General features: G+C 34.4%; 1 pseudogene; it reads right to left on the bottom strand.

Moving 5' to 3' along the window:
• Positions 1 to 5,835: 5,835 nt before the first annotated feature.
• On the bottom strand, positions 5,836 to 5,969 carry LOC145247669 (U2 spliceosomal RNA; annotated as a pseudogene).
• Between the last annotated feature and the right edge of the window lie 8,936 nt (positions 5,970 to 14,905).

Here is a 14,905-nt window from a genome sequence, read left to right as displayed (position 1 = left end):
TTAATTTATATTTTTATTTTTTGATTGTTTTATTTAATAATAGATTTTCTCGTCCATAAATGTTGTTTATTATATCTGCCAAGTTGATCTTAAAGATAGCATAAACTCAATTCTCTTTACAGATCCCACTTTCCTTTATTTCGCAATTTCTTAAAATGTCACTAGCCAAAATTCGGGACAAGATCACATTATTTTTTTTTGTTTGTTATAGGATAGAATCGAACCAAGTAATCAAAAGTTTCAAAAAATACATATTGCAATTTAGATACGACTAGCCTGGATGCCTGCCGTTGCCTGGGTGTGTTGAGCAAAAAAAAAAAAAAGTTGTAGTAGGCAGGCAGGCTCGAACCCGTGACATTAAGTTGTAAAAGAAAGTGGAGGTGTGTGTAAAGGTGTTGGTTGAGCTAAAAAACAAAAAGGAAAATTTTGAACGCAAAAAAAAAAAAAAAATGTGGTAGTAGACAGGGAGGCTTGGACCTGTACCACAAAGGAGGAAAAGAAAGTGAAAAAAAAAAAAAAAACGTGACACGTTAGCTGTTCGCCCATCGCCAAACCGGAAATGATGTAGGTTTAAATTATGGCTAGACAATCGGAAAGAGGCAATGACTTTCAAAAATATAGGCTAAAAAAGCGACCCTTCCCTGTAGAAAAGTGCTCAGTTGTGTTTTTGGCCAATTTTTCGATATTTGTCGTCTGAAGGGTCGCACTTCAAAATGATACTGATCTTGTGAAAATCCGTCACCTCGAAAGTTTTTGCGAGACATACAAACATGCATACATACATACCTACATAGATACATACATACATACATACATACATACATACATACATTTAAACAGACAGGTGAGATTTATATTATAAATGATAGAAATGTAGAGCATTGTTTATTATATTAGAAATAACTAAACAACTAGTTAGGTCATGAAACAATGTAAGTTACAAGGACAATGTAAATTAAGGAATGTTTTTGTGTGGCCAAAATAAAACGTGTTGGAGACATATACAACATTTAGAATACACGTTAAGAGACATTTACATGTTTGAGCACGTTCTGGCGCTACAAAAAAAGATAGTTACAATATATTCAGTCAGTCAAAATCAGTCAGAGAGTTCGGAGTTGATAGAGAATCGGGAGAGTTGAGTAAGCCGAAGCTCCTTTTGGAAGCGAACCAGAAAGGGAGACAAGACAATGTAATTCTGCAAGGCATCGAATACCTGATCATCATCTCATCCGGCTGGAATTAATGTCTTCATGTTATAAGTATATCTTTGTCTTCGTTTGCCATCCACCGCAAGGTAATGTGTTATAGTCTATCGTCTTTGTAAATGAACATTATATGTAACACTCTTCCTAAGTGTTAACTGTCTGTCGCCATCTTCAATAATGAATTCCCTTCTCCGTGTTAAAAAGAACTGTCAATTTCACATCTATTCACATTCATATCTCTCCTATTAATAAGATGAACAACAAGTAATTGTCATCATCATCATCATCACTGTGTATTATAAATGCCTTCTCGTCCCTTACACAACAATATATCGATGCTCTATCTCGAATATTGAGCATTTTTGACCTAATGATTGCAAAAACATGAAACACTGGTGTCTGAAAGGATGAAAAAATAATTATTTATAATTTACTAGCCTTGGTGCCTGGCGTTGCCCAGGTGTTTGGAGGTGTGTGTTGAGCAAAAAAAGTGGTAGTAGGCAGGCAGGCTCGAACCCGTACCGCAAAGGAGGAAAAGACTGTGAAAAAAAAATGTGACGTCTTTGCTGTCGCGCCCATCGCCAAACATGAAGTGACATAGGTTTAAATTAAGGCTAGTCAATCGAAAAGGAGGGATGACTTTCGAAAATATCGGCAAAAAAAGTGACCCCTTTCCTGTAGAAAAGTGCCCAGATAAGGGTGAAAGAATTAATGTTTTTAGCCAATTTTTCAATATTTGTCGTCTGAAGGGTCAAGCTTCAAAACGATACCAATCTTGTAAAAATCTGTCACCTCTGTCGAGTCACTTAAAGTCCATGAGCCCAAATGCCTGAGGGAGTATCTATACAAAGATGAAGTTACAGAGTCTTAGCTTTGTACGACAGCTAAATCTCTCTCTTGGTTCAAAATGTTGAGGTCCAGCAACAAGCAAGAGCAAGATAGCCAGCAACAAGTTAAACTGTAGACCAGCTTAATGCGGGTACTGGTCTCCCGCTTTATGATTTTTTAAATCAGAGATTTGTTTCTCCTAGAAAGGTTGCCTTCACCACGGCTTATGGGAGCCCTCTCCACCCCAACACATATGTACATATACACAAATATACACGGTGCTAGTTGGCCGTTGACCCTGAAAAAGGGTTCATCCGCCCTTAGACATACATACATACATACATACATACATTTTAAACAGACAGGTGAGATTTATATTATAGATAATTATGATCGCCCCATTAATAAGTTCTTAAAAATTAAGTACGGTCTTGGAAATAAAAAGCAGTCAGCTGCCCTTGTGTGAGATTGTGATTTCCGGTCGTTCAATCACTATAGATCACATTGTTATGTCTGCATTTGACTTTATAAATGTTAAATTTCGCTTGATTCTCATGACGGTTAATGGAGGACGAAGGGTACCATTCCTTGCTAATAGAATCAAAGGTGGCTTCATGATGGGTTTTGATTCCTTTGACCAATCGCAATTGTCACTTCCTGCATTGATGATTACATAAGCATAAAACATTAGAGTTTGTAAATATAAAAATAATTATTTATAATTCATAATTATCATTCTGAAAATCCTATCATAAGTTACTCACTTGGTTAGCATTGCTGGATGGCATCGTCCTTTTGAGTTAAAACTCCTACTTGTGAGACATCGGCGTAGCTGGTTGGATGGCCGCGTCCCTTGTTGAGACGAAGTAGGTTCATTTCACAGTCGGATTTCAGCGCGGTTTGCTTGATCTGTGTTGGTTAATAGAAATTCTTGTGTGCGGGGCATTTGCTCAGTTGGTAGAGTGCTTGCCTCGCATGCAAGAGGCTCGGGTTTCGAATCCTGAGTTCGGATGTGTCTAACTGATGAGCCCAAATGAGGGCGAAACTCGAGTTTTGGATTTCCGGTTCGTTGACTGTCATGGATCTTGTGGGCTGCGACGTTGTTTGGCTGTGGAATTTATTAATCATATATATATATATATATATATATATATATATATATATATATATATATATATATATGTTATCAAGTAAGATCTTTGACTTACTTGTTGTTTCATCAAATACTTTTGCATGCAAAATCCGATCCCGCATTTTGCTATTTCCTACCCTCTGATGAGAAGGAAAGTATTTCTTCGAAACTCCGCGGATTAAGGACTATCCACTTATCTAGTGTTTCCTTTTCAGATTAAATATGTTTTGAACTCATTTCAAAGTGTTTTTTAACACGGTTTATTAACTGTTTGCTCGTATATATATATATATATATATATATATATATATATATATATATATATATATATATATATATATATATTTATATATATATATACAAACTATAATAGAAATATAATATACACTAGCGGCCAAAAGTCTGGGATGGTTTAGTTTTTATTTTCAATTTCTCCATTTCAATTTTTTTTTTTTTTAAATTAAAGTGGCCAAACCATGGGACAAAGCAAAGAAAATAATTTATTATGGACTGCGTAGTCAGTTTTTTTCACTTTTCTAAGTACGAAAATGACGAATAAGTCGATTACATCACTTTGTAGTCATTGCAGCCGGTTCCACCATCATTATGACACCTAAAATTGATGCTTCCGTAAAAAAATTAATTATTAAACTTCCTGGGAAAAACCATTCAATACGGAAGATAGCTGATCATGAAGCTGTCGAAAAGTACCATTGGGAGAGTTATAAAGGATTTCAAGAATATTGGGAAAATTCTTCCACCAAAGAAAAATGCCAGACCTCAAATAAATTCTAGACAAGATCGATTTATTAAGAAGATGGCACTGAACGATAGGTTTCAGACAGCTGCCAGAATTTCTCATAAACTACATGCCTATCATGACATCAATACGTCTCGTAAAACAGTATCAAACACCTGAATGAAATTGGTCTGTTTGCGAGATCACCAGCAAAGAAACCGTTGACAAACAAGAAGAACAAGAAACTCAGATTAAGCTTTGCTCCAGAGCATGTGTTGTGGACAGATGATCAGTGGCGAAATGTATTTTTTCTGATCAAATATGTATGATGTATATGGATCTGACGGAAAGAAATTTATAAAAGGTTTGCTGGCGATAGATTTAATAAAAATGCACAAAAAAAACGGTTAAGTTTGGTGTGGGTAGCGTAATGGTGTTTTGAATAATTTCTTGGGAAGGAACGACTGATCTGGTGCGTTTAAACATCTGAGTTAACGGAACAATATACACGAAATTGTTGAGAGATCATGTCATCCCAATACTTCGAAATTATGAGTGTGAAAAACTATTTTCATGCAGGATAACGCCCTCTGCCACAAGACTAAGCATGTAATGGAATTTTTGAACGAGCAAAATGTGGATGTTTTGGATGAATGCAAGAAACTCTATCAATGCTGAAGATTTGTGGCTAAAACTTAAAGAAGAATGAGCGAAAGTTTCACGTGGTGAATCTCGCCATTTCATTCAATTTTGCAGTAGAAGGTGCGCTGCAGTTATAGAAAATAAAGGCTTGTTCACTAGATATTAAATGTGTGTACAGCAATTCTGGTATTTTGATGTTTCAATATTATTTTTAAATTTATTTTCTTTGTCCCGCAGTTTTGGCCATCTATATATATAAAAGGCAAAAATCGGTGTGTATGTATGTATGTATGTATGTTTGTTTGTAACGCTAAAACTTTTGAAAGACGGAACCAGAGTTGACAAATTTGGTATCATATTGCACCTTGATCACCCGGATGACAAATATCGAAATTTCACGTCAAACGGACCAGTAGAAAGGGGTCAACTGATCGTTTTTCTCCTAGGGGGGCCCCCCAAAAAACCTGTCATTTTAACGTTATTCAATACGTGTCACGTGACGTGACGTCAGCTCAAACTTTTGACAGACACAACCAAAGTTGACAAATTATGTATCATATTGAACCTTGATCACCCGCATGACAAATATCGAAATTCCACACCAAACGGACCATTAAAAGGGGGTGAACTGATCATTTCTCTCCTAGGGGGGCCCCCCAAAAAACCTGTCATTTTAATGTTAATTTTAATGTTAATATTACATAATCCAAAAACGCTTAGTCATGTCACGTGACGTGACGTCAACATCCAGTAATGGCGAACAAATGTAAACAAACACTTTGTTTTACCGATACTTTTGTAATTTCTCTTCTGCTTTGTTCTAGAGATTATTAAACTCCATGACAATGTCTCCAACGTATTTAACTGGTTAAAAATAGTATTTATACAAGAGTTTTAACGAAAAATATCAGGAAAAAATGTACAGGAATAAAAAAAAAATTCAGCTTTCAAAATATTCGTCGATAAAAAAACCGATCTTTATATTTACGCTAGCCATTTTGTATATTACCACGTGACCTGCTATCTCTTAAACTGGAGGGGGGGGGATCCACTTGAATCCAACAAAACCAGTAATTTTTTTTTTCTATTATATATACATCATTTTCTATAAAATTAAGTGTAGACTTTATAATTAAAACAAAAAATGTTATTCATACTAAAAAAAAAAAACGCTTAGTCATGTCACGTGACGTGACGTCAACATCCACTAATGGCGAACAATTGTATCTATTTATTATGCCTCCCCACGGGACAGTTAGACACCAGGGTCGTTTTTTAACGTGGAGAAAAGGTACAAAAATAAAAATTGTCTCAGTCGTGGAGGATTTCTCCTCCACCGAAAGAGAACAAGAAATAGAAGTGCAGCATCTGAAGAACAGATACTACACTTTGATCTTGACCAAAAGGCCAAGAATGCGAACAATTGTAAATAACAACTTTTTTCACAAAACCAACACCGTCTTTCTTTTTTTTCTCTCTCTTTCTCTCTCTCACCCACTTACTCTTCCCTCTCTCTCACCCTCTTTCTCTTGACGTCACACCACTGTTAAACTGTGGGGGGGGGAACACATTCCCAGGCATTATCTCCTATAGATGCACATTTTATTAGAAATTCAGCTTTCAAAATATTAGACGATAATAAAAATATAAAACCAACACCCTCTTTCTCTTTTCTCTCTCTCTCACCAACTTACTCTTCTCTCTCTCTCACCCTCTTTCTCTTGACCTCCTACTACTGTTAAACTGTGTGTGTGGGGGGGGGGAAGAGGCAGCTTGAAAACCAACAAAAACAGTGCACAGTTTCCCAAGCATTTGGGGTGGGAAGGGGGGGAAGAAGCCGAGCGCACAGTTTCGTGTGAGAGAGAGAGAACAATTCTCAACCTATATACTCAACAAATTTTTTATCTACAGATTTGAAAGTTTGTATATAGGGTATTCAGACATATGGAAATATATCTAGCATAATCTATCTATTATATCTATAAAAGTGAAAATGTGTGTGTGTGTGAGGTAGCCAGAGAGAGAGAGAGAGAGAGAGAGAGAGAGACAACAATTCTCAACCTATATATTTAATACATTTTTTATCTACAGATTTGAAAATTTGTATATAGGGTATTCAGACATATGGAAATATATCTAGCATAATCTATCTATTATATCTATAAAAGTGAAAATGTGTGTGTGTGTGAGGTAGCCAGAGAGAGAGAGAGAGAGACAACAATTCTCAACCTATATATTCAATACATTTTTTATCTACAGATTTGAAAATTTGTATATAGGGTATTCAGACATATGGAAATATATCTAGCATAATCTATCTATTATATCTATAAAAGTGAAAATGTGTGTGTGTGTGTGTATGCGTAAGAGAGAGAGAGAACAATTCTCAACCTATATACTCAACGTATTTTTATCTACGGATTTTAAACTTTGTATATAGGGTATTCAGACATATAGAAATATATCTAGCATAATCTATACATTATATCTATAAAAGTGAGAATGTGAGTGTGTGAGAGAGAGAGAACAATTCTCAACCTATATATTCAACAAATTTTTTACCTACAGATTTGAAAATTTGTATATTGGGTATTCAGACATATGGAAATATATCTAGCATAATCGATCTATTATATCTATAAAAGTCAGAATGTTTGCGTGTGGTTGTGTGTGTAAGGTTGCGAGAGAGAGAGAGAGAGAACAATTCTCAACCTATCTATTCAATAAATTTGTTATCTACAGATTTGACCATTTGTATATAGGGTATTCAGACATATGGAAATATATCCAGCATAATCTATCTATTATATCCATAAAAGTGAGAATGTGTGCGTGAGAGAGAGAGAGAGAGAGAGAGAGAGAGAGAGTAAGTACAATTCTCACCCTATATATTCAACAAATTTTTTATCTACCGATTATAAAATTTGTATATAGGGTATTCAGACATATGGAAATATATCTAGCATAATCTATCTATTATATCTAGAAAAGTGAGAATGTGTGTGAAAGAGAGAGAGAGAAGAGAGAGAGAGAGAACAATTCTCAACCTATATATTCAACTAATTTTTATGTACAGATCTGAAAATTTGTATACAGGGTATTCAGACATATGGAAATATATCTAGCATAATCTATTATATCTATAAAAGGTAGAATGTGTGTGTGTGTTTGTGAGTGAGTGAGTGAGTGAGTGAGAGAGAGAGAGAGAGAACAATTCTCAACCTATATACTCAACAAATTTTGTATCTACAGATTTGATAATTTGTATATAGGGTATTCAGACATAAGGAAATATATCTAGCATAATCTATCTATTATATCTATAAAAGTGAGAATGTGTGTGAAAGAGAGAGAGAGAGAACAATTCTCAACCTATATATTCAACAAATTCTATCTTTACAGATTTGAAAATTTGTATATAGGGTATTCAGACATTTGGAAATATATCTAGCATAATCTATTATATCTATAAAAGTGAGAATGTGTGTGTGAGAGAGAGAGAAAGAACAATTCTCAACCTATATACTCAACAAATTTTTTATCTACAGATTTAAAAATTTGTATATAGGGTATTCAGACATATAGAAATATATCTAGCATAACCTATCTATTATATCTATAAAATGACCATGTGTGTGTGTGAGAGAGAGAGAGAGAGTCAGAGAGAGAGAGAGAACAATTTTCAGCTTGTGTGTGTGTGAGAAAGAGAGAGAGAGAAAGAGAGGAAGGAAAATTCTCACCCTATATATTCAACAAATTTTTTATCTACATATTAGAAAATTTGGATATAGGGTATTCAGACGTATGAAAATATATCTAGCATAATCTATCTATTATATCTATAAAAGTGAGAATGTGTGTGTGAGAGAGAGAGAAAGAGAGAGAGAGAGAACAATTCTCAACCTATATATTCAACTAATTTTTTATCTACAGATTTGAAAATGTGTATATACGGTATTCAGACATATGTAAATATATCTGGCATAATCTATGTATTATATCTATAAAAGTGTGAATGTGAGTGATGGAAAGAGCAAAAAATTCTCAACCTATATAACCTATAAAAGTGAGAATATGTGTGAGAGAGAGAGAGAGAGAGAACAATTCTCAACCTATATATTCCACACATTTTTGGGCACAGATTTGGAAATTTGTATATAGGGTAGGCAGACATATAGAAATATATCTAGCATAATCTATCTATTATATCTATAAAAGTGAGAACTTGTGTGTGTGTGTGTGTGTGAGAGAGAGAGAGAACAATTCTTAACCTACATACTCAACAAATTTTTTACCTACAGTTTAGAAAATTTGTATATAGGGTATTCAGACATATGGAAATATATCTAGCATAATCTATCTATTATAACTACAAAAGTTAGAATGTGTGTGTGAGAGAGAGAGAGAGAGAACAATTCTAAACCTATATATTCAACAAATTTTTTATCTACAGATTTGAAACTTTGTATATAGGGTATTCAGACATATGGAAATATATCTAGCATAATCTATCTATTTTATCTATAAAAGTGAGAATGCGTGTGTGTGAGATAGCGAGAGAGAGAGAGAGAAAAAGAGAGAGATAAAAATTCTCAACCTATACATTCAACAAATTTTTTATCCACAGATTTGAACATTTGTATATAGGGTGTTCAGACATATAGAAATATATCTAGCATAATCTATCTATTATATGTATAAAAGTGAGAATGTGTGTGTGTGTGAGAGAGAGGACAATTGTCAACCTATGTATACAACAAATTTTTTATCTACAGATTTCAAAATTTGTATATTGGGCATTCAGACATATTTCAATATATCTGGCATAATCTGTCTATTATATCTATAAAAGTGAGAATGTGTGTGATAGAGAGAGAGAGAACAATTCTCAACCTATATACTCAACAAATTTTTTATCTACAGATTTGAAAATTTGTATATGGGGTATTCAGACATATGGAAATATATCTAGCATAATCTATTATATCTATAAAAGTGAGAATGTGTGTGTGTGTGTGAGAGAGAGAGAGAGAGAGAGAGAGAGAGAGAACAATTCTCAACCCATATACTCAACAAATTCTTTATCTACAGATTTTAAAATTTGTATATAGAGTATTCATACAAATAGAAATATATCTAGGATAATCTTTCTATTATATCTATAAAAGTGAGAATGTGTGTGTGTGTGAGCGAGAGAGAGAGAGAGAGAGAGAGAGAGAGAGAACAGTTCTCAACCTATACATTCAACAAATTTTTATATATAGGGTATTCAGAAATATCGAAATCTATCTAGCATAATCTATTATATCATTAAAAGTTAGAATGTGTGTGTGTGAGAGATAGAGAGAACAATTCTCAACCTATGCACTCTAAAAATTTTTTATCTACAAATTAGAAAATTTGTATATAGGGTATTCACACATATGGAAATATATCTAGCATAATCTATCTATTATATCTATAAAAGTTAGAATGTGTGTGTGAGGTAGCCAGAGAGAGAGAGAGAGAGAGTAAGAACAATTTTCAACCTATATATTCAACAAATATTTGATCTACAGATTAGAAAATTTGTATATAGGGTATTCAGACATATGGAAATATATCTAGCATAATCTATCTATTATATCTCTAAAATTGAGAATGTGTGTGTGACAGAGAGAGAGAGAACAATTTTCAACCTATATACTCAACAAATTTTTTTATCTACAGATTTGAAAATTTGTATATAGGGTATTCAGACATATGGAAATATATCTAGAGTAATCTATCTATTATATCTATAAAAGTGAGAATGCGTGTGTGTGTGAGAGAGAGCGACACAGAACAATTCTCAACCTATATATTCAACAAATTTTTTATGTACAGATCTGAAATATCACATTTGTATAGAAGTAGGAATCTTGATACCTACTCTGATACCTAATAAAAGAAAGGACACTCTTTAGGGCGGATTTTGATTATAACAAGTCACTAATTAGAAATTATAATAAACATTCTAATAATTTAAGAATTTTACCAAAATAAAATTGCATGGTAATCACCCAATTTCTGCCACAAAATTTTGATTGGCAGAACTCATAAACATAAAATATATATTTTCTAATTTCATCTTTTTTTTTTCTTTTTACATAATCTGGTTTGATGTTTTCCCAAATATTCAAATCACTATATTTTGCTGCTTAATATCAAATACAGCAACTGAGTTATTTTTATGCATCAAACAATTACATTTTCTCATTCATCCAAACTAATCACTGAACATCAATTTCATATTTTCTTCACTAAAATATTACTGTGCTTGATGTCATCAAGTGGAGCGGATCATTTTTTTTTCATTTGTTCACACATTTTTCCAATTTATATATATTTTGTTAAAGATTCTTAGCCTATGTCATTGCATACCAATCTGTTTATTAAAAGTTAAGGTTCACTGTAAACACATATGTTACACCAAAATAAAAACGCTTCAGATAATGTCTTGATATTCAATTCAGTTTCTCACATGACATCTTATGAAGTTAGTAGAAATGTTACAGACTTTTGAATCTCAAACACTTTCAATACTGTGCACTGATATTTTCTTTTTTGCAATATAAGCACATTCATGATTTTTTTTACAAACGTTAAAAACTTTCACATTGTGTAGCAATATACTGAAACAATTATAAAAATATTTGTTTTTATTTTGAATGATGCAGGGCATCTGAAGAGAGATTTTTCTAACAAAATGAAAGTATAATTTTTAGCAATAGGTATCTAGGAAAAGGCCACTACATATGTTATAAGTTCCAAATTTCCACAACCTGGCAAATACTGGTACATGCTAGCAAATTTAGATTTGCAATTACAAAATATGATTCTAATTTTTTCCTTTGCTCTTTATTCTAACACTACACTAAGTTTACTGTGTTATTTCGCTACAGTTGATATTGTGTAGAACAATAAGAAAATCATAGTGAACAATGCATTCAACAAAATTTCACACACATTTCTAGATACCTATATCTAATAAGTTCAAAAGAAAGGACACACTTAGGGAGGTATTTTGGTGGTCAAGTCACTAAATAGAGATTAGCTGGTTTCCCGGCATAGCCCAGGATACAATAAAGATTGACTGAAATACATGTTCTAGCTGGTTTCTAGGCGTTGCCAGGGATGTAATATAGACACATTATGTTGTATATTACCTGTTCTCTTCTCCCTAAGGTAAAACAATTTCATATACATGCTGTAAATTACCTATGCTAGGGATAAAACATGAACAATATCAGTCCTAGGGTAGATAAAACAAATAATACATAGAGATGAAAGATTCCTCTCCCCTAAGAATCAAACATATGTTCAATATCTGCTTTTGTTTTTTCATTGTTTATACGGTCCCGAGCAACGCCGGGTAGCCCTGCTAGTCTATATATATAAAAGGCAAAAATCGGTGTGTATGTATGTATGTATGTATGTTTGTTTGTAACGCTAAAACTTTTGACAGACACAACCAAAGTTGACAAATTAGGTAGCATATTGCACTTTGATCACCCGGATGACAAATATCGAAATTTCACGTCAAACGGACAACTAGAAGGGGGTTAACTGATCATTTTTCTCCCAGGGGGGCCCCCCAAAAAACCTGTCATTTTAACATTATTCATTAGCTGTCACGTGACGTGACGTCAGCTCAGTAAAATGTCGGCTACGCTGAGCCTCTGACGTACATTAAAGCTGCCTGCGAGGAGTATCATTGATACTATAACACAGTTAAATATTAGTTTAAGAGTCGAACCGTTATTACCAACGGATTTATCGCACTTCAAAAAGAAGAATCCCAAAATTACATAAAAATTGACGTAGGGAAAATGTTTTTATTTTTGCTTGAAGTTTTTTACCGGCGAAGAAAGATGACTATGCTCTTTGCTATAGTTTACCATGTAAACAAGGCTTTAGCCATTTTGTTTTTACCTCCTAACTCTGTTAAACTGGAAGGGGGAGGGGTGGCTATCAGTATAAGGCCGCTTAAATACACGAAAATTACTTTTATACGAGTTTGTTTTCTTATGAATGGAACCGCGTTTATAGGGGGGAGGGGGGAGGAGGCAATGTGCACAGTCTCCCAAGCATTACCTACTATAAAAAAAGATGCACATTTACCCTCTTCTCTCACCCTCTTTCTCTCTCTCTCTCTCTCTTTCTCTTCTCTCTCTCACTCTCTTTCTCTATCACCCTCTTCTCTCTCTCTCTTTCTCTTCTCTCTCTCATCCTCTTTCTCTCTCTCTCACCCTCTTCTCTCTCTCTACCTTTTTCTCTTCTCTCTCGCACCCTCTTCTCTCTCTCTCACCCGCTTCTCTCTCTCTACCTCTTTCTCTTCTCTCTCGCACCCTCTTCTCTCTCTCACCCGCTTCTCTCTCTCTACCTCTTTCTCTTATCTCTCTCTCTCTCAACCTCTTCTCTCTCTCTCTCTTACCCTCTTCTCTCTCTCACTCTCTGTGTACACCTTTTTCTCTTCTCTTCTCTCTCTCTCTGACCCTCTTTCTCTCTCTCTCACCCTCTTTTTCTGCTCTCTCTCACCCTTCTCTCTCTCTCTCTCTACCTCTTTCTCTTCTCTATCACCCTCTTTCCCTGCTCTCTCTCACCTTCATCTCTCTCTCTCTACCTATTTCTCTTCTCTCTCTCTCCCTCTGCTCTCTCTCACCCTCTTCTTTCTCCCTCACCCTCTTCTCTCTCTCTCTCACCCTCTTCTTTCTCCCTCACCCTCTTCTCTCTCTCTCTCTACCTCTTTCTCTTATCTCTCTCTCTCACTACCCCTCTCTCTCTCTGTCTTACCCTCTTCTCTCTCTCTCTACCTCTTTCTCTTATCTCTCTCTCTCACTACCTCTCTCTCTCTCACCCTCTTCTCTCTCTCACCCTCTTTCTCTCTTACCCTCTTCTCTCTCTACCTCTTTCACTTCTCTCACCCTCTTTCTCTCTCACCCTCTTTCTCTGCTCTCTCTCACCCTCTTCTCTGCTCTCTCTCACCCTCTTCTCTCTCTACCTCTTTCTCTTCTCTCTCTCTCACCCTCTTCTCTCTCTCTTACCTATTTTGTAATATATATATATAGATATATATATTGTACAAACTATTGTACAAACTATTACCACTTATCAAGGCCTATAGGCCACTCGAGGATGAAAGTTTAAAAGTGCACAGTAGTCAAATTCGGCAAAGATGACGGAACCGCTTTAAGAGGAGGATGAATTATTCAGTGACTCCAACCTATTTTGTTACATATATGTATGTATATATTTTTGTAAAAAATATATATTACTACTTATCAAGGCCCATAGGACACTCGAGGATTAGAGTTGAAAAGTGCACAGCAGTCAAATCTGGGAAAGAGGATGGAACCGCTTTAACGGGAGGATGAGTTATTCAGCGACTCCAACCTATTTTGGTATATATATATTTATATCTATATTTATTTTTAAATATATATTACCACTTATCAAGGCCCATAGGCCACACGAGGATGAGAGTTTAAAAGTGCACAGTAGTCAAATTCGGCAAAGATGATGGAACCGCTTTAAGAGGAGGATGAATTATTCAGTGACTCCAACCTATTTTGTTATATATATGTATGTATATATTTTTGTAAAAAATATATATTACTACTTATCAAGGCCCATAGGACACTCGAGGATTAGAGTTGAAAAGTGCACAGTAGTCAAATTCGGGAAAGAGGATGGAACCGCTTTCACGGGAGGATGAGTTATTCAGCGACTCCAACCTGTTTTTTTATATATATATTTATATCTATATTTATTAAAAAATATATATTACCACTTATCAAGGACAATAGGCCACTCGAGGATGAGAGTTGAATAGTGCACTGTATAAAAAATACGGTAAAGAGGATGGAACCGCTTTAACGGGAGGATGAGTTATTCAGCAACTCCAACCTATTTTTTTATATATATATATATATATACTTTTATTAAAAAATATATATTACCACTTATCAAGGACAATAGGCCACTCGAGGATGAGAGTTGAAAAGTGCATAGTAGTAAAATTCGGGAAAGAGGATGGAACCGCTTTAACGGGAGGATGAGTTATTCAGCGACTCCAACCTATTTTTTATATATATATATATATATATATATATATATTTATAACAAAAATATATTACCACTTATCAAGGCCCATAGGCTACTCGAGGATAAGAGTTGAAAAGTGCACATTAGTCAAATTCGGGAAAGAGGATGGAACCGCTTTAACGGGAGGATGAGTGATTCAGCGACTCCAACCTATTTTGTTATATATATATATATATATATATATATATATATATATTTTGTACAAACTATATATTACCACTTATCAAGGCC

Source organism: Euprymna scolopes, chromosome 25, assembly GCF_053919585.1.
Source record: "Euprymna scolopes isolate OS-2025 chromosome 25, ASM5391958v1, whole genome shotgun sequence".
NCBI lineage: Eukaryota > Metazoa > Mollusca > Cephalopoda > Sepiida > Sepiolidae > Euprymna > Euprymna scolopes.
The sequence above is the reverse complement of the archived record's forward strand: the minus strand, read 5'-3'. Positions and strand labels throughout refer to the sequence as shown.